At 42.1% G+C, this 20,798-nt stretch overlaps 1 protein-coding gene across 2 annotated transcripts in view; it reads left to right on the top strand.

Moving 5' to 3' along the window:
• The first annotated feature begins 1,546 nt into the window (after positions 1-1,546).
• The window catches only part of LOC110492455 (proline-rich transmembrane protein 3), a 30,641-nt gene continuing 11,389 nt past the window's right edge, over positions 1,547-20,798 (top strand). Inside the window, exon 1 of one of the 2 annotated variants that reach the window (XM_021566784.2) lies at positions 1,547-2,682. The gene's annotated coding sequence lies outside the window, so the exon portion shown is untranslated. Of the gene's footprint in view, positions 2,683-2,708; positions 3,856-20,798 lie in introns of those variants that run through there. The other variant, XM_021566786.2, reaches the window with a different exon arrangement.

The raw sequence follows: 20,798 nt of genomic DNA, 5'->3' as shown, positions 1-20,798 counted from the left end.
ACTCAGTGTAGATATTCTCTCGTATATCGCACAGGCAGACAGATGGACTCCTGTGTTGGGCTGGTGACTCATTGGGGCCTTTTGGGGGATTTTAGGCTGTCAGCTGAAACAGGCCCAGTGATAGGACCAGATTACTGTAATCTTGTTAGCCAGGTAACGTTGCTGGGTAATTCCCCGGTCATACGCTAAACACACAGCAACACAGTCTCCCATTCACACTATACACATTCCTGTGGTCATTCCTATAGCGTAGCCTTTATGTGCTGTGGTCATTCCTATAGGGTTGCCTTTATGTGCTGTGGGCATTCCTATAGGGTTGCCTTTATGTGCTGTGGTCATTCCTATAGCGTAGCCTTTATGTGCTGTGGTCATTCCTATAGCGTAGCCTTTATGTGCTGTGGTCATTCCTATAGCGTAGCCTTTATGTGCTGTGGTCATTCCTATAGCGTAGCCTTTATGTGCTGTGGTCATTCCTATAGCTGTTCCTGTAGGAGTCATTCAAATTAAATCATACATTAAAACACATACTGTACATGGTCACAAGTTTTCATACTACACATTTACAACCTGAAAAGACGTAAGGATCACTTTCAAGTAGCTTGCTTGCAGAAATCTTATCAGAAATTCAGTTCCATTGAACTTTTTCTGACTCTGTCTCTGTCTTCCACACTGTCAACATAATTGAGGGTCAATGAAAGACAGAGACAAAGAGGCAGAAACACACAGTCATTGTCTCACAGACACATTCATAAATGCAACTCTTGTGTTTGATTGGAGAGAAAAAATGCTGTGGATATAATAAATAGTAACTATTCCAAAGTATTTTATAACAGCCTAAATGATGCGTGCGATTGCCTCGTCTGTCCGGGCAGCTGTGAAGCTATGAGAAATCTTTTGTACCTGCTTGACTTGATGGAGGATTTGTCTGTTTGTTTGTTTCCTGTCTCTCTGTGCGTTTTGAATGTCATTTGCACTCTTCACCCCAAGCCTCTCTGTTGCTGGCTCAGTACTAATGTAATGGTCCTAGGAAAATCCTTAGAGCTAAACAGTGTATTTTAGGTCCTTGTTCTCGGAGCAGTAGAGAGAGAGAGAGAGAGAGAGAGAGAGAGAGAGAGAGAGAGAGAGAGAGAGAATCACTTAGACATGGGAGTCAATTGATTATCTGTGACTTCCTTCTGAAGTCTTCATCATTGTGTGTATGGGTTGCTTGTTTACAGTCTATGTGGCAGTGGAACACTGCCTGGCATTGTGGATAGTACATGTACACAGGCCTTGTATCTGGGGTGCAGCAGGACAGATAATGTAGTTCAGCCTGGAGGACTAGAGGAAGGGTGAGGGTCTACTCTTATCACTGTTAAAAAAACTGCACTGAATAGAACACTGTTGACACAGAGTCCATGGACAGCTTAGATAAACACTGATAAACACATGACTACAGGTGTGTGTGTGTCATCTGTAACTCCCCTGCTCCTTTAAGCAGTCGCTAGGTTCTCCCTGAATCACCTGGACACACCCATCCTCGGAAGGTTTGGGGGGGGGGGGGGGGGGGGGGGGGGGGGGGGGCGCTATGATAGGGTGGCATGGAGCCAGGGTGCAGAGCTTGGCACAGGGAAATACCAACAGCCCTGCCTGCCTCTCTCCCCTCCATGACTGAAAGAAAGGGGAGGAGGAGGGTAGAGTTTCACTATGAGAACGCAGTTTGTTCAAACCCCTTTGTCTCTCCTGGCCTGCACTATTCTCAACCTGCCTTAGTTGAAAGTTAGACATTATCTCAGGTTGGGGTTCTCTTCATATACAAACAAGCCTTTCTCCTGGTAGCTGGAACAGTTAGGTGTCAAGCCAGCTTTCACATGATGTTTTATGACTTCCTAACTACTGGGGTGGCAGCAGCAGCTCATAACTACTTCATTTACTGCAACAACCTCTCTGAACTGAAGGTCAGAATCTGACAATCCTAGAGGTTAAATTGCTGGCTTCAGAACTATTTTATCACACCTTGTCAATATTATCACCCTCATCATGCAGTCTTACAGTCGCATTACCAGATGCTGATAGCATAAAATACGTACAAACAGAATGTAATTATGAATAATAATAAAAAAGGTTGAAAGATAGCAAAACAAAGACCTGACATTTTATCGTTTCTTTGAGAGAGAGCGCACAAGAAGGGGAGAGAGAGTGAAAATCAATATTCTGACTATGAGTGGAATAAAAACGTCCGTATTCATCCCATCATGTAAGGCTGGAATCTAAATATCGGCTAATTTGTTGGTGGGCCCGGGGTATCGGTGCTTGAGCAGATCAGTTGTGTAATAGTAACCGCTTCGGGCGGTTGGAGGTAATCGTGTTGATCCGCATGTGAGCCAGAGAGAGAGAGGGAAGGGAGGGAGAGAGAGAGAGATGGAGCAATTTTAAAGGGGCGTGAGTTCCCGTGCTTGCTCCTGCTGGTTTGGTTTATCGTAGAGAGAACTGGCTGAGGTAGTCTTAAATCAATATCGACAGTAGACCGACTTTCCGTATTTTAGCCTATAGTTTGCGGCTCACCAGAGGTGGAAGCGCGAGACCGGAGGCTGTGGATACGCATCAGTGTGGATACGCATCCGTGCCCGCTGCTATATGCCCGAGTCATAATCGGATGCAGACGACGTCATATCTGAGGACAGGACATATGAGCGAGCACAGGTAGGTTTTGAATGAAGAAAGGCGAGTATGGGAATAGCCTACATTAAAACTGTATGAACTAAGACGATGCGATAGGCCTGCAGGCTATGAATGATCCATATGTGACCTGTGCGCTTAAATATATCATATTCATATAGCGTTTTTATTATAAATGTATTATACATTTTGGCCTATGGTGCGCTATGTATGCCATATCCTGTCAATATGAATGAATAAAGTCGAACTTTAAATATTTATGTGGCTGCTGCATGCAGTCGTTTTTATATTGTTGGTAATCTGTGAAAGAGGCAAAAAGCAGGCGGGGACCGTGGGGACACAGGCTGCTGCGGAAATTCTAAACCAGTTGCGAAGATTGGCAGCATCGTCAAGTCTGTAGCCTTTCGTATGGAAAGAACGGGTAGGAAAGACGAGCCTCTCTTCCCAATGATGCGATGATACCAGATAGGCTACAACACCAGACTATTCTCCTCACGACGACCTACTCATGTTTAATTACATGTCATACCCAGATCCCCAATTTACAATCGGAAAGAGGAGAAGGGTTCAGTTTGGACACACGCAATAAAGGGATTATTGAGATCTCGATTCTGGACGTGGATTACGATTATTCAAATAGTTTAGTGTTCGTTGAATGAGCAAGCAACACGTTCATGGGCACACAACACACCCCATTAGTGCTTCTGTGTGTTTAGCCTGCTCATTTGAAAGTGCGCCTGAGGTCTGTCCTCAAACTGGCACGCGTGTTGTGTTTGTGAGTGTGTTTACAAGGGTTGCCCAACCAAGGCCCGAGGCAGATGGTAGGCGTATGGGGCGGTTGGAGAATCTAGATTCACCTGTTTCTCATCAGGACTTCAACGACAGTCGCAGTTGAATCCAGCTGAGCGAGGGATAAAGGGGGAGAGGGGGGCGTGCCACTGCGAATCTGGATCGTAACGGGCGGCAAACTGCTCCAAAGAGCTCCTGGCTTGAACACAGAGCCCTGCCAGACCACTTGGATTGCAAAGAGAAACAAAAACACGTCGATCCACCGACTAGAATAACAGAATGTCAACCCCAAGAATAGCATTTTTCTCCGGGAGGATTTACTGCCTGCTTTGATACCTACTCTTATCTTAGAGAAAGAGGCTTTTAGAAGGGACACGTGCAGACCATACACCCCAGACCACCTTGAAGGTATGGGATATCAAAGCAAACTTATGGTTTAATCTGTTAAGAGTTTATCGTTCTGTCATATGTTAGGCCAGAGTGGGGTGTGAAGCTGGCAGGATAGTGGGAGGGAAATCCTCTCCAGATAGTAAAGTGCACAGGGCAGACAAATCACCCATCAACAGCAGGACAGATAGTTCACATATGGGCAATTCCACAGTAAAATAATGATGTTGAGACTTTAAAATTGATGTCAAACAAAAACGAACTATTGAAAATGTAACCAAACCATACAACTGTTACTGTTGAATTGTCAATATCTGACTGACAAAACCTTCAAGAACAAAAAGGCTACCTGACAGAAAACATCACTCACAACCAACCCCAAAACCTACTGACCAAGCACCATGACACACCGCAGACAGAACACAGAGCAGACAGAACAGAGAACAAAACCAAAACCAGAAAACTAGAACCAAAAACAAAAGACTGCAAAATGTGTAGATCACAGAACTTGTGATCTGACATTATGCTGTGGATAGTGTAACATTCTACAGGGAAAGTGATCCATATGGATGACTCATCAATCAATCAAATGTATTTAGAAAGCCCTTTTTACATCAGCAAATGTCTCCAAGTGCTTATATAGAAACCCAGCCTAAAACTCCAAAGAGCAAGCAATGCAGATGTAGAAGCACCGTGGTTAGGAAAAACTCTAGAAAGGCAGGAATTTATGAAGAAACCTAGAGAGGAACCAGGCTCTGAGGGGTGGCCAGTCCTCTTCTGGCTGCACCGGTGGAGATTAGAAGAGTACTTTGGATGGGCAGCCTCCTCACTATTCCACTACTCTCAGCTTTTATCATCAGTTAAGAGTCTGCCAATCAGGGTGTGTTTTCTGTGTGTCTCTGCTCTTGTCTGTATTTACATCTGAACTATAGTGTTGGTATTCACAAATGTGTTTTTGGGGTTTCATGATCCTCTATGCTCTGCTCATTAGTGTTACAAAGGCAACCCGTATTTGACCTTTGTGTGTCTGTACGTGTGTTCATGCGTGAGTGGGTGTCTAACTGCAGTTAAAATACCTCCCTGTCAGAGTCAATCTTGGCCTTTGAACTGTGGCCTGTCTCAGAAGAGGCAGAACATCAGAGAAGATGTCTGCCTCCGATGTAGTTGGGTGTCCACCTCATCCAGAGGTCAAAACATGAAGGCAGGAGTCAGATGATTGGTTCTGGAGCCACAATAACAAGCCCAACCCAGTGGACCAATGGACACGTCTCTAAGGCTTTTCATGTGACCCTTCTGTGTGGTCCAAGTCACATTGGACAGGGTTATAGCCCCTGACAGAGGGTCAGGGTCAACGACCTTTAGTGCATGGCTGAATAGAGGTTTCATGATGGTGTGTTTATAGGTTTAATGGAGTTCCTTTCACCAGGTATTTATGAACTCATTTTGGAGATAACTTATCATGACAGTTATCACAAATACTGCATGTTGTGCTTATCATTGGATCCTTTAAACGCTTAATGTATTTATAACTATATGTTTTCTCATCAAGGTATTGAGACAGAGATAATGCGCTACAGGTAATCAGAGTTGTTGGGAATAAATTAGTAAGTTAGTGTGTATGTGTGTGTCAGAGGAGGGATGGTCTGGCTTGATAGTGAGTGGTTTGTTTACATTTCTGCAAGATGGTGGAATCTTAAGGATCATATAGACCCCCTCTAACCTATTTTACCCCATACATACATACATACATACATACCACAAACACACACACTCACCTCTCCCTTCTCCCCTACATGGCACTCTTATAGGCCATGCATAGGTACCTTAAGCTGAGGGTAATGCAGTAATACTTTAAAGGTCCACTGCAGCCATTTTTATCTAAATATCAAATCATTTTTGGGTAACAATAAAGTACATTACTATGATTGTTTCAATTAAAATGGTCAAAAATAAACAAAAATAACTAAATGCAATTTATCAAGCAAGAATTTTGCTAGGACTGTCTGGGAATGGTCTGAGAAAGGGGTCTAATTGGAGGAGCTGAATGGGAGAGATGTGTAACCTGAAAACTAGCTGTTATTGGCAGAGAGGAGGGCTAACTCTTTGTTATTGGTCTATTAACCTAAATCCAAAAACTCCACTGAGCCAAACAAGCTAAAATTTCAAGCAGTCTTACACTAAATGTGCATTATCATAATTTTCACAATTTCACAGTATTATTCCAACCTCATAATGTGGAATTATATATAAAACACAGGAAAAATCTAGTTTTTGACTGCACTGCCGCTTTAACTGTTCTGTTGGACTTTGGAACCGCTCAGTGTCCCTCCATGGCATATCTCTCTAGAGTGCTCTATTTCTGTCTCTCTTTCTCTATCTGTTTCTGAGCTATAAACCTCCCCTATTATTCTCACTCTCTCAACCTCTCTCTCCGCATGTATGCTATCAGTTCTTTGATCATTATTTCTCTCTTACCTCTCCTCTCTCTCTGCCACTCTGTTTCCCACTCTCGTTCTCCAGATTGAACTTTATTTTTCTGTAGCTTTCTTCCATTATTTCTGTCATTCTCCACTTCCGGCCTTCCTGTTCTAAGGTTCTAACGTAATTAGAGGGCCACCTTGACATTCGAGACCCCACAGTCACTCCCATTCACTCACTCACTCACTCACTCACTCACTCACTCACTCACTCACTCACTCACTCGCTCACACGCTCACACACACACATGCAGACACACATGCATGAAGGCCAGTATGTCACCGTTCAGACTGGTGCTTGCTGGGGAGAACTCAGCGATCCCTCTGTCCACAAACAGGATAGTGTCTGTTTCTGGAAATATTCACTCAAATTAAGATGCTCAGACTCTCTGGAATCTGGCATAAATGTGTGTGTGTGTGTGTGCAAGAAATATAGAGAAAGAGTTTGTTTGTGTGAGTGTGTGTGTGCGCGTGTGTGTGTGTGCGTATGTATGTCAGTCTGGGCAATGTGTAGGTCAAAAGTGGCTATGAAATGTGGTCATTTCAGTTGAATCTGGAACAGAGATTTCTTTCAGAATTGTAGAGGTATTTAGGCTTGCTATGATTATGTGGCTTGGTTTAGGTTCAGTTTAGTTTGAGCTTAAGGAATTAACTTTACAGTTCCTGATATTTGCCTGTGGTTTTTGGAAGCCATTCTTTTTTGGAAATAAGGGTTTGCTTTGCACCTGTTTAATTTTTGCACCTGATATTAGTAGAATCAATAGTATTATCATTAGCAGTCCAGTTACGGTAATAGAAGTGTTACAAACAGAGAGAAGTGTAACTTTACTTGTAATAGTAGTAGTGGTGTCATGCAATACATATCTGTATGTATGGCAATCTGCAGCTTGTTGCATGTTGTTCTACTATATTATATTGTCCTCAGGCCTTCCTGTAGATGGATAAAGACGTTATTGTGAGAGTGACGGCATACCCCCCTCCTCCATTCCATTGCCCGCACTTAGTGTTCTTCTGCCTCAAGGGGCAGATCTCAGGATATAAATACCCTCCTCCTCCCTGCACCCATTTGCCCTCTACAGATATTCACAGAAAGACACTCACAGATGCTGTAGTATTGTGTGTGTGTGAGTGAGAGACAGACAGAGAGAGAGAGAGAGAGAGAGAGAAAGAGACAGAGAGAGAGATAGAGAGAGATTAATGTTGACAGTGATTCAGATAAAGCAGCAGGGTGTTTCTCCTCTCTATGAATCCCATTTGGCTAAGGGCCCTCAGTGTCTTAAATCAGGACCACCACCTACGCACACACACTCACACTGGATGAACTGTGATTGCAGTAGTAAGACTACCATTGAGGGGAAATGTTTTTTTGTAGGCCCATTTTTCATCTGTCAGTTTGTTTAAAGTCAGCTGGCAGGTTGCTAGTTTTACCCTGTGATAAGGTGAGATGGCTCAGTTCCACTGTGTTCCAGGCTGCCCAGAGTGACATCTTGACACACACCTCACCACAACTTTAGAGACTGTACACACTTCTAGCCCCCTCACAGTTTCTCTATCCCCTCCTGTCTCTGTTACTTTATTTTTAACTTAATCACATACACACAGACTAATTTGCTATGGTCAAGACATACCAGCATCACTGAGTCAGTTTCCCCTGAAACCGTGTCTCTCTGCCGCCCACATTCTCTGCTTCATCATATCCCTAATGCTCACCTCACCCTCTCCCTCTCTCTGTCTATCGTTTATTTTCCTTTCTTTCTCCATACTTTCCACTCCCCCTCTCTGTACCTTCCACTGTCTGCTTCGTTATATAGCTATCATCACCTTTTTCCATGCATCTCTCCCAACCCTCCTCCCTCTCTCATTTTCTTCTTCTGTTTATCTCTCTATCTTCACTGCCCTATATCTCCTCCCGCAGGAGTACAATACAACCATGTTGAAATAACACCGCCAGAATGAGGGAAGAAGGGGGGGGGGGGGGGGGGGGGGGTAAAACAAAGTGATTCATCAGAGGTGGATTGGCCAACAGAAGGCTGGAGTCTGGGAGAAAGAGATGGTTGAGTGGGAGAAAGAAAATAAACAGCAAAACTACTGTGACGAGGTGGAGATGGAGACTTATACCTCTTACTTACGCTCTCTTTCTCTGTGCTTCTCTCTCACTATCCTGCCCTAAATCCATACATTTCTCTGTCTTTCTTAGTCTGTTTTCTCAGCTTTCTTTAACATCTATATGGGAATATTTGAGCATCACAAGCTATTAGCAAGATCTCAGTTACAGGGACAATCTGTGATTGCTACATGTGTTTTGTGACTTTTCAATTCATGAAATATAGCCATTGATTTTATAACGTGTGCCCTGGGAGTTGGGAAGCATGTTCAGGGAGTAAATCATTTAATAAATTAATGAAAAAGAATATAAAACAAGAAACACGAACAACGCACAGACATGAAACTGAAACAGAAACCATAACACCTGGGGAAGGAACCAAAGGGAGTGACAATAATAGGGCAGGTAATCAAGGAGGTGATGGAGTCCAGGTGAGTGTCATGAGGCACTGGTGCGCGGGAAGATTGTGACAGGTGTGCGCAATAATCAGCAGCCTGGTGACCTAGAGGCCGGAGTGGCAGCACACGTAACAGATCCTTGTAGAATATAACTTATAAATGCCTCATGAGCTTAGTTCAACTGTCATACCCCATCAGAACCAGAATTATGAACTTGTTTTACTCTTTGTTAAATAATGTAATTGTAAACAAACACCATGTGGTCAATATTATAATTTTGATATCATAAATGATTAGTCCTTGCATTTAAATGTTTTTATTTAAAAAAAGTAACCTTTAATTAACTAGGCAAGTCAGTTAAGAACAAATGATTATATACAATGACGGCCTACCCCAGCCAAACCCTAACCCGGACGACGCTGGGCCAATTGTGCGCTGCCCTATGGCCAGTTGTGATACAGCCTGGAATTTAACCAAAGTCTGTAGTGACGCCTCTAGCACTGACATGCAGTGCCTTAGACCGCTGTGCCACTCAGGAGCCCATAGCTCGGTCTTTGAATTTGAGAGTGTTTACATTTCTCCAGCCCTATCCCTCCAGCCCTATCCCTCAGCTGTTTACTGAAACAGTGGCAGGATGACTTTGTTTGAACTGCAGATGGCCCCTTTTAAGATTTAAATTCCTCACATGTACCCATAGATTTTCTCACACATGCTCACTCTCCTATGATGGTGTACACACACACACACGGTGTCCTTACACATACTTACTCACGTATGTCACTCCCATAAGCACTTCACACACGTGTTGTTCATGTGCAGAACACACACATGTCATGATTAGCGCACATATGTTTGTTCTTCTACATGTGATTTAAGAGAATGAGGCATTGGTATAGAAGGGGAATTAATGACTCATAACAAGTAGGATGAGGTTGCCCGAGATACTGATCCGTGTTTTGTTTTCTTCTCTAAGGGTTAACGTTAGGATTTGGTGAGGGTAAGCTGGTCCTAGATCTGTGCCATGGGTAGTTTCTCCCTAGTCTGAGTTACAGTAACTGGTTGCGTGGGTAGGGGATGGGATTTTGAGTTAGCGGATGCCAGAATGAAGGAAGGGGAGTGTTTTTGATAAGACCTGTGGGGTGAGCTATTCTGATCCAGGAGAGCAGCAGGGTGGGCATGCTTTTGTTTCAGCCCAGCTCTAATTTAATACACCTGCTTAAACCCAGCCATTAGTTTGATCAGGTGTGTTGGTGCTGTGTTCCACACCCAGATGCCCTTGGTACCAGAGAAGCTCACCCCTGGTCTTATGAAAAACATCCCCCTCAGTCACTACCTCATCCTCTGGCTCAATAGCCCACACCTGGTTAAGACAGACAGACATGGTGACTGTATGAGGATTAGACAGACTGTTTACTATGATTGATAGGATTGTGTGATCATGTACTGTAGGAGCATCCTGTTCACTGTCTTCTACTGCATCACCTTCAGCCAATGTTACTGCTGTTGATTCAGACCTGGAGTGAATGCACAGAGAAAAAATAGAGAAATAATACATCAATTATAACACAAGGAATAAATACACAATGAGTAACGATAACTTGGCTGTATACATGGGGTGCCAGTACCGAGTTGATTTGTTATTTGGATTTGCAGGGGTACGAAGTAATTGAGACAGATATGTATATTATACAGTACTGTGAAAAAGCATTTGCCACCTTTCTGATTTTCTCTTTTTTTGCATATTTGGGATACTGAATGTTATCAGATCTTAAACCAAAACCTTATATTAGATAAAGGGAACCTGAGTTTACGAATAACAAAATAAATGAATGCTTATTTTATTTATTTAATTAACATCCAATGTTAATGCAACACCCAATTCCTCTGTGTGAAAAAGTAATTCCCCCTTACACTCAATAACTTATTGTGCCACCTTTAGCTGCAATGACTGCAACCAAACGCTTCCTGTAGTTGTTGATTGGTCTCTCACATCACTGTGGAGGAATTTTGGCCCACTCTTCAATGTGGAACTACTTTAACTCAGCGATATTTGTGGGTTTTCAAGCATGAACTGCTCGCTTCAAGTCCTGCCACAACATCTCAATTGGGATTAGGTCTGGACTGACTAGGCCATTCCAAAACTTCAAATGTTTTACTTTTTAACCATTTTCATGTAGACTTGATTGTGTGTTATGGATCATTGTCTTGCTTCATGACCCTGCTGCACTTCAGCTTCAGCTCACTTACGGATGGCCTGACAGTCTCCTGTAGAATTCTCTGATACAGAGCAGAATTCATGCTTTCTTCTATTAAGGCAAGTCGTCCAGGTCCCGAGGCAGCAAAGCATCCCCAAACCATCACACTACCACCACCATGCTTGACCGTTGGTATAAGGTTCTTATTGTGGAATGCAGTGTTTGGTTTTTGCCTGGCATAATGGGACCCGTGTTGCCCACAAAGTCATATTTTTGACATTTGTCCATAGAACATTCTTCCAAGAGTCTTGATGTTCATCAGGTGCTTCTCCGTGTTTTTTGGCGAACTTGAGTCAACTTTTTGGATGAGATCGGTGCCATTTTGTCGGGTGAAAACCAAACACTGTATTCTGCAAGAGGCTGTCAATGTTGCAGCTGTAGAACTTGTTGAGGATTTGAGGGCCCATGGTGAATCTTTTCAGCCTCCTGAGGGGGAAGAGGCGTTGTTGTGCCTTCTTCACGACTGGGTTGGTGTGTATGGACGATGAAAATTCCTTAGTGATGTGGACACAGAGGAACTTGAAGCTCTCGACCCACTCGATTAGTCGATGTGGATGGGTGCATGCTCGGCCCTCCGTTTCCTGTAGTCCACGATCAGATCCTTTGTCTTGCTGACGTTGAGGGAGAGATTGTTGTCCTGGCAACACACTACCAGGTGACTGACCTCCTTCCTATAGGCTGTCTCATCGTCATCAGTGATCAGGCCAACCACCGTTGTGTTGTCAGCAAACTTAATGATGGTGTTGGAATCATGCGCGGCCACACAGTCATGGGTGAACAGGGAGTACAGGAGGGGACTAAGCATGGACCCCTGAGGGGCCCCTGTGTTGAGCGTCAGTGTGTCGACCCGTCAGGAATTCCAGGATCCAGTTGCAGAGGGAGTTGTTCAGTCCCTTGGGTCCTGAGCTTAGTGATGAGCTTGGAGAGCACTATGGTGTTGAACGCTGAGCTATAGTCAATGAACAGCACTCTCACGTAGGAGTTCCTCTTGTCCAGGTGGTTCAGTTGAACAGAGGATGGTGTTAGTAATATAGGTATAGAGAAACTGTATAAAGAGGCTGGGAGAAATAAAAAGAGATAGTCCACATAGAAGAAGAAGCCAATGAGAAAGAGAAAAATAAAGATAGAAAGATAGTGCTCATCTGCCTTGGAGGAGTGAAACCATCTGTGCTCCTTTGCTCTGATCATTCTGCAGTCTTTCTGCATTATGCAGCTTAAGGTGTGGGCCAAAGTCCGGTCTGTGTGTGTGTGTGTGTGTGTGTGTGTGTGTGTGTGTGTGTGTGTGTGTGTGTGTGTGTGTGTGTGTGCATGTGTGTGTGTGCGTTCATATGTGTGTGTGCATATGTGTGTGTGTGCATATGTGTGTGTGTGTGTGTGTGTGTGTGTGTGTGTGCATGTACGTGTGGGTCAATGACTCACTGTAACTACACACGACACCACACCCCTCTGTGTGCGTGCTGCTGTCATGCCGCTTGGACCTCTGGGAGAATTCTGTGACATGCCCTCTGAGTCAGCACAGCAGAACAGCTATAAACACCCCTCTATAAAGGCACACATACACACACACACATGCTATACAAAAACTCCTCAATAAAGAAAGAGAGAGATTCACACAAAGACCATATCTATGAACCCAAGTACGCCAGAGAGATACAAACATATCCCTATACCACTGATGCTGTATTGGCCCCTCTAGCTTTGCGTTGCATAATATGTACATGTGTGTATGCTGCTTATGTGGTTGCATGTGTTTTTCTCTGAGAGCTCCACCAAGTTAATGTGTAAATGATATATGCAGAGGTAATCATGTGTGCTCTGCGGAAGTGACATTTTATTCCAAAGACAGTGATGTGTATGTTACCAGGCCCTGAACATAATCACTAGCCGGTTACTCATCCCTGCATCTTAGACGCTGCTGCCCTATGTACATAGACATGGAACACTGGTCACTTTAATAATGGAACACTGGTTACTTCAATAATGTTTACATACAGTTGAAGTCGGAAGTTTACATACACCTTAGTCAAATACATTTAAACTTAGTTATTCACAATTCCTGACATTTAATCCTAGTAAAAAATTCCCTGTCTTAGGTCAGTTAGGATCACCACTTTATTTTAAGAATGTGAAATGTCAGAATAATAGTAGAGAGAATTATTTATTTCAGCTTTTATTTCTTTCATCACATTCCCAGTGGGTCAGAAGTTTACATACACTCAATTGGTATTTTGTAGCATTGCCTTTAAATTGTTTAACTTGGGTCAAACATTTCGGGTAGCCTTCCACAAGGTTTTTGGAGAAAAAGTTGGGTGAATTTTGGCACATTCCTCCTGACAGAGCTGGTGTAACTGAGTCAGGTTTGTAGGCCTCCTTGCTCGCACACGCTTTTTCAGTTCTTTTTTCAGGGTTGAGGTCAGGGCTTTGTGATGGCCACTCCAATCAATACCTTGACTTTGTTGTCCTTAAGCCATTTTGCCACAACTTTGGAAGTATGCTTGGGGTTATTGTCCATTTGGAAGACCCATTTGCGACCAAACTTTAACTTCCTGACTGATGTCTTGAGATGTTGCTTCAATATATCCACATAATTCTCCTTCCTCATGAAGCCATCTACACTGCTCAAAAAAATAAAGGGAAAACTTAAACAACACAATGTAACTCCAAGTCAATCACACTTCTGTGAAATCAAACTGTCCACTTGGGAAGCAACACTGATTGACAATAAATTTCACATGCTGTTGTGCAAATGGAATAGACAACAGGTGGAAATTATAGGCAATTAGCAAGACACGCCCAATAAAGGAGTGGTTCTGCAGGTGATAACCACAGACCACTTCTCAGTTCCTATGCTTCCTGGCTGATGTTTTGGTCACTTTTGAATGCTGGCGGTGCTTTCACTCTAGTGGTTGCATGAGACGGACTCTACAACCCACACAAATGGCTCAGGTAGTGCAGCTCATCCAGGATGGCACATCAATGCGAGCTGTGGAAAGAAGGTTTGCTGTGTCTGTCAGCGTAGTGTCCAGAGCATGGAGGCGCTACCAGGAGACAGGCCAGTACATCAGGAGACGTGGAGGAGGCCGTAGGAGGGCAACAACCCAGCAGCAGGACCGCTACCTCCGCCTTTGTGCAAGGATGAGCAGGAGGAGCACTGCCAGAGCCCTGCAAAATGACCTCCAGCAGGCCACAAATGTGCATGTGTCTGCTCAAATAGTCAGAAACAGACTCCATGAGGGTGTAATAAGGGCCCGACGTCCACAGGTGGGGGTTGTGCATACAGCCCAACACCGTGCCGGATGTTTGGCATTTGCCAGAGAACACCAAGATTGGCAAATTCGCCACTGGCGCCCTGTGCTCTTCACAGATGAAAGCAGGTTCACACTGAGAACATGTGACAGTCTGGAGACGCCGTGGAGAACGTTCTGCTGCCTGCAACATCCTCCAGCATGACCGGTTTGGCGGTGGGTCAGTCATGGTGTGGGGTGGCATTTATTTGGGGGGCCGCACAGCCCTCCATGTGCTCGCCAGAGGTAGCCTGACTGCCATTAGGTACCGAGATGAGATCCTCAGACCCCTTGTGAGACCATATGCTGGTGTGGTTGGCCCTGGGTTCCTCCTAATGCAAGACAATGCTAGACCTCATGTGGCTGGAGTGTGTCAGCAGTTCCTGCAAGAGGAAGGCATTGATGCTATGGACTGGCCCGCCCATTCCCCAGATTTGAATCCAATTGAGCACATCTGGGACATCATGTCTCGCTCCATCCACCACAGACTGTCCAGGAGTTGGCGGATGCTTTAGTCCAGGTCTGGGAGGAGATCCCTCAGGAGACCATCCGCCACCTCATCAGAAGCATGCCCAGGTCATACAGGCACGTGGAGGCCACACACACTACTGAGCCTCATTTTGACTTGTTTTAAGGACATTACATCAAAGTTGGATCAGCCTGTAGTGTGGTTTTCCACTTTAATTTTGAGTGTGACAATTTTTGTGTGATTTTGTTGTCAGCACATTCAACTATGTAAAGAAAAAAGTATTTAATAATAATATTTCATTTATTCAGATCTAGGATGTGTTATTTTGATGTTCCCTTTATTTTTTTTAGCAGTGTATTTTGTGAAGTGCACCAGTCCCTCCTGCAGCCAAGCACCCCCACAACATGATGCTACCACCCCCGTGCTTCACGGTTGGGATGGTGTTTTTCAGCATGCAAGCCTCCCCATTTTTCCTCCAAACATGACGATGGTCATTATGGCCAAACAGTTCTATTTTTGTTTCATCAGACCAGAGGACATTTCTCCAAAAAGTGCGATCTTTGTCCCCATGTGCAGTTGCAAACCGTAGTCTGGCTTTTTTGTGGCGGTTTTGGAGCAGTGGCTTCTTCCTTGCTGAGCGGCCTTTCAGGTTATGTCGATATAGGACTTGTTTTACTGTGGATATAGATACTTTTGTACCTGTTTCCTCCTGCATCTTCACAAGGTCCTTTGCTGTTGTTATGGGATTGATTTGCACTTTTCACACCAAAGTATGTTAATCTCTAGAAGACAGAACGCGTCTCCTTCCTGAGCGGTATGACAGCGTCGTGGTCCCATAGTGTTTATACTTGCGTACCGTTGTTTGTACAGATGAACATTGTACCTACAGGTGTTTGGAAATTGGTCCCAAGGATGAACCAGAGGTCTTGGCTGATTTCTTTTGATTTTCCCATGATGTCAAGCAAAGAGGCACTGAGTTTGACGGTAGGCCTTGAAATACATCCACAGGTACACCTCCAATTGACTCAAATGATGTCAATTAGCCTACCAGTAGCTTCTAAAGACATAATTTTCTGAAATTTTCCAAGCTGTTTAAAGGCACAGTCAACTTAGTGTATGTAAGCTTCTGACCCACTGGAATTGTGATACGGTGAATTATTAGTGAAATAATCTGTCTGTAAACAATTGTTGGAAAAGTTACTTGTGTCATGCACAAAGTAGATGTCCTAAGCGACTTGCCAAAACTATAGTTTGTTAACAAGAACTTTGTGGAGTGGTTGAAAAACGAGTTTTAATGACTCCAATCTATGTGTATGGAAACTTTCGACTTCAACTGTATATATATACCAGACTCAGACATTGCTCGCACTAATATTTCTAAATTCCATTTTCTTACTTTTAGGTTTGTGTGTATTGTTGTGTGTTTATAATGCCAAAGAAGCCTTTGTTTGGAGGATATATTGTTGTTAGGCTTAAGACAAAGTCGAGTGGCGGCAAACCGTGCCAATATATCCTCCAAACACCGGCTTCGAGGGCATTATCACTTTTATACAATGGGCTACCAACATATTCAAATAATGATTTCATCCTTCCACAAGATATAGTCCCGACACAAATCTAGGGTTGCTACGGCTGGTTGTTCGTTCTACCAGTTTGGTTGCTAGAGACGCGACCCAGTCGTTCAGTCTTTTTGTTCTGTATCTATGGATGCAACCCAGTCGTTCGTTCTAAATGTTCCATTGCCATACTGGCTGGCAATGTTCTTATCCCTTGCTTGCTAGCTAACCATCTACTGCTAACTTACAGTCACGTCAAAAGGTTTAGCCAGAATAACACTAAAGCAGCTGCATTTGCATTTGTTTAAGTTGTTTTCGAGATAAATTTATTTGGATATATCCATAACAATGAGCTATTGAGTCGCGATTTCGCCTGGCATAGAAAATGTGCTCACTCGTCCGGACACTCTGTTATTCAGAGGAGCTAGCCAACAACACAGCTAACACAATCACTTCAAACTGGAGCTGGAAAGACTGCAAACTAGCTGCACTTTGTTTCGTGGTACCTTTTTTCAATTTACATTTCTTTGTATATATCCATAAAAATTATGTGAGCTGATTCATGATTTCGACTGGCTGAGAGACGCTGCCTGACTGCCTGCCTCGTCCCAACCCCCAACACGTTAATTACTATGGGACAGGTGGAGATCAAATTTGAATATTTAAACTGTTGCAAATGTCGGAGGGACAGACAGCAAGGTTTATACAAATCTTAGCTGTTGAAAACGAAATGTTAGTCTAAAAGAAATGTAAGATAATGTCTAGATCAAGTTTAGAAATTGCTTGGTTGGGCTGATGAGACAGTGGATTGCGCAGTCAGATTTTTTATATTTTAAAATTTTTTAAAATTTTTATTAACAACAAATCAATACAGAAAGTACATGAGGGAACATAAGTATATATAGATTATATACAATGGACAATCGAGCTTGGGGGTACAATATCACATTACAATTACACAAGGACCTTAAGGGACATACATACACTTTCAGTTCTAACAGCTTTTTTTGTTAGTAGAGTATCTAACTGTCTTAAAATACAGATCAATTTATTTTTGTAGGGTAAGAACATGTTTTTTTGTTTGTAAATTTACATTTGTGTATATGAAATTTGGCCAAAAGAATAATGAAATTAATTACATAAAAATGTTTCAGCTTATTTCTATTGTATGTAAAGAACCCAAGCAGTACATCTCTCCACAATAGTGTAATATCTTCATAAATGTGTTCAATTATAAATCTACTGATGTCTTGCCACGGTTTTCTTACATGAATACAATGCCAAAAAAGATGCAACACTGTTTCTGGGTGGTCATTACAAAAGGAGCTATTTGAGTTGATGTTTTCCTTAAACTTCTTCATATAGTGGTTGGCAGGATAATAATTATGAATAATTTTAAAGGAAACTTCCTTAATTTTGTTAACAAGTAGGTATTAATGTGTGGCAACATCCAAACTTTTTTCCAACAGATATTATCAATAAATCCATTCCAATAAGGCATGACATAAGGTATAGATACAACATCCTGCTGAAACAAGGATCGTATCGCTCTGTTGTTGAATGGACCAAAAGAGAAACAAATCTTTCCTACTGATGAGTCAACAGGGTCAATAGAAGGTAGGCTCTGAGGGTCAGGTCTTGACACGTTCCTGAATAACAGAGCAACACCTGAGGGAATGGCATCTAAAACAATTGCAAAATCTTTAGGTGTTACAGGGACCTTGTAAAGTGATAAGAATTCCTTATAACTGAGTAAAAGACCCTCTGCATTTACCAGTTGGCTCACCAATAGGATATTATTTCGGAACCAATATTCTAAAAACAAATAATTATTTTTATACAATATATCCCGATTATTCCATATATAATATCTGTGTGGAGAAAAATTGTGTTTATAAGTCCAGAAAATTCAGTCCACCATTCTCATAAGTGTTCATTGCAACAGTTTTCCTAATGTAATGAGTACGGCTTCTCCAAAGAAAGTTGAAAAGCATCTGGTCTATCTCCTTGCTTATTTTACTGTCAAGATATAAAGATAAGTGCACCATATGGACTCTACCTTTTAAAGTCTCTCTGTAGCCATTGATTTAGTTTCTTCTGGGTATTTTTAATAAGAGGGTTAAAATTTAGTAAGCTTTTAGACTTTTGATCCTTTGTAATGGTTATGCCTAAATATGTAAGTTCTTCTTTTTCTGGAATACCATAATATGAAGGTGTCACACAATATTTGACAGCTTTGAGTTCACATTTATTCATGTTATGGTATAGACCAGACGCTTTGGGAAAGTATTGTATCACATTGATCGATATGGGAATTTGGTTAGCGTCTTTCATAAAAAGTGTACTATCATCAGCCAGCTGGCTTATAATAATTTCTTTACCAGCTATGGAGATACCTTGTACAGGACTATTATTTAAAGAATTTGCAAGAAGTTGGGTGATTAATAAAAACAGGTACGTAGAGATAGGACAACCTTGCCTAATTCCTCTCTTTAACTCAAATCTAAGTGAGGTGCCATATTTCAATTTGATAGAGCTGTTACCATTTGCATAGAGAGTCTTAATAGCCTTGCAGAAAAAATCCCCAAAGCCAAGTCTCTCAAGGGAGTGGAAGAGGAACTGATGCTCTACTGTGTCAAATGCTTTATAAAAATAAAAATAATAATATGAAGCTATCCTCAGTTAGTAGGTCTGAGTAGTCAAGTATGTCTAATACTAGTCTGACATTGTTAGAAATATGTCTGTTCCTCATGAAGCCAGACTGTGTTTCATCAATGATTGCATCCAGGACTTCTTTAATTATTTTTGCAAGTAGTAAGGCTAATATCTTATAGTCATTATGTAGAAGACAAATTGGACGCCAGTTATCGATGAGCAGCACTTCTTTTTTAGTATCAGTGTTATTAACCCCTGACTCATTGTAGGAGGGAGAACATTGTTTTTAATACTCTCTAAAAAGACTTCAAATAGGAAGGGAGCTACTTGTTCAGAAAATAATTTGTCAAATTCTGATGTAATTCCATCAACACCTGGTGATTTATTGTTCTTTAGATGTTTGATAGACTCTATAATCTCTTCAATTTTGTTCATCACACTGTTTAGATTCTATGTCACTGTTAGAGTGAACATTATTCAGTGAGTTAAAAAACATATCTGTGGATTCCTGACAGTACGTAGAGCTATACAATTTTCTGTAAAAATTGCTACAGTATTTCATCTTTAATAACACCATCAATGTTTAACTTATGGATAGTGTTATTTTTAGAGTGACATTTCTCAAGTCTAAAGAAATAAGATGAATTCTGTTCTCCCTCCTCAATCCATTTTGTCCTAGATCTAATAAAGGCTCCTTCTGCTTTTAATTTATATATTATCCAGTTAATTTTGTAACTCAATTAGTTCCATCTTCTCCTCCCCCGAGAGGTTGGCTGGTAGACATTGTTATTCTTTCCCACACTTTTTTCATCTTTTGCCACTCTCGTTTTCACATGCTTGATTTCACCACATGCAAACTCCAGTCTTTTTCAAGCCTTCGATAACCATGGTGTTCGCGCCAACCATTTTCTCAATGGCGTCAGACCTGTAGTTGATGAGTAAGGAGAGGGTAGCCACGATGTCAGAGTTCATGTTGAGTTTTTTGGAGGGTGGAGGTTTGCACGGAGTAATCGGTAAAGAGGGGAATTCGTCATCTTCAACAGCATTCGAAAGCATGATATTATCCATAGGGCAAGCGTAGTTATGGCAGTTGTCTATAAGCACGTTTCTCTCTTGTTGATTAGCATTAGAACGGCTAACTTCTTCCTTTTTTTTTTTGACACGACTTTGCATGGACATGCCGAAATAAATTAGCCAATTATTATTCCAGTAACAGGAAATGTCTTATATCTTAAACAAATAAAAATAGCAATGACTGTAAACTTGTTTTTTTCACAATCTTTCTGAAGTTTGGTACGGAGCTTGGTAAAAAAGCGTCTGTTCAAGCCCCCATCTTGGCACCTTCGATTGCGCAGTCAGATGGAACAGAGTAAATAGGCATTTTAACATCAAAGATTTAGCAGGTGGTAAGTTGTCAAAAAGACACCGGCTGGAATGCGGTTTTAATCAATTCAGGATTAGACCCACCCATTGTATAATGTTAGATATTACTGCACTGTTAGAGCTAGAAACACAAGCATTTCGCTACACCTGCAATAACATCTGCTAAATATGTGTATGCATCCAATACACATGTTTATTTGATTTGATATCATAAAACTGGTTGTTTGCATCCTGGATTCTGATTGATATGCGGAAGTTGTAGGACAACAAATCCCGCAAAATACCATCAGGTGTTAATGTCATCAATCCACTGTCTCGCAGCCCAGGCAGGAAATTCAGAAACTTCATCTCCCGCAGGAAAAAAGCATCTACACATTATTTTT

The sequence above is a fragment of the Oncorhynchus mykiss genome, chromosome 16 (genome assembly GCF_013265735.2).
Source record: "Oncorhynchus mykiss isolate Arlee chromosome 16, USDA_OmykA_1.1, whole genome shotgun sequence".
Classification (NCBI taxonomy): domain Eukaryota; kingdom Metazoa; phylum Chordata; class Actinopteri; order Salmoniformes; family Salmonidae; genus Oncorhynchus; species Oncorhynchus mykiss.
The sequence above is the reverse complement of the archived record's forward strand: the minus strand, read 5'-3'. Positions and strand labels throughout refer to the sequence as shown.